This window comes from Penaeus monodon, chromosome 25, assembly GCF_015228065.2.
Source record: "Penaeus monodon isolate SGIC_2016 chromosome 25, NSTDA_Pmon_1, whole genome shotgun sequence".
Taxonomy (NCBI): domain Eukaryota; kingdom Metazoa; phylum Arthropoda; class Malacostraca; order Decapoda; family Penaeidae; genus Penaeus; species Penaeus monodon.
The window spans coordinates 13,486,828-13,487,398 of NC_051410.1; positions in this window are offsets into that span (position 1 = coordinate 13,486,828).

A 571-nucleotide genomic window follows, 5' to 3' on the forward strand; every position below is an offset into this window, starting at 1 on the left:
AGCCGGAGAGAGAGTGAATAAGCCTTAGTTTTATACAACGATAAAACATCTCGTTCAAACATACGTCGACAAAGCCTGCCATGCATGAATGTAAACACAGTCTAGGTCATAAAAAAATTTAAATCAACCTTGAGCCAAAAACAGGACCAAAATTATGACAATCTAAAGAGCGTGTCATCCATGAAATCCTTGCTAAGTTCATAAAGCAAAATCTCGATCCGAACCGTCTTTCTGCACTTTACTCGGTCCTCGTGAACCACAGCGTCGCAACGGCAACCACAGAACAAGTTTTGACATTTGGACTCCTCTCGCATTAAGTATTTACCTCACCACGCCGCACTCCGGTGCTCCCCCTCCCCTCCCCGAACCCCAACAAACTCCCCGGGGAACCGTTAACCAAGTCAACCAAGCGCATTTTTATTTTCTGATCAGAGACCTAATCTGTAGTTTAGGAGTCTTGGAATTTATCGTGCTATGACACGTGTCGCAAAGGCTTAAATGAAACGCAGAGGAAGCCATGACCTAAGACTTCCACGCACCGAAGTGAAAGTGTGACAAATCATCACGAGTG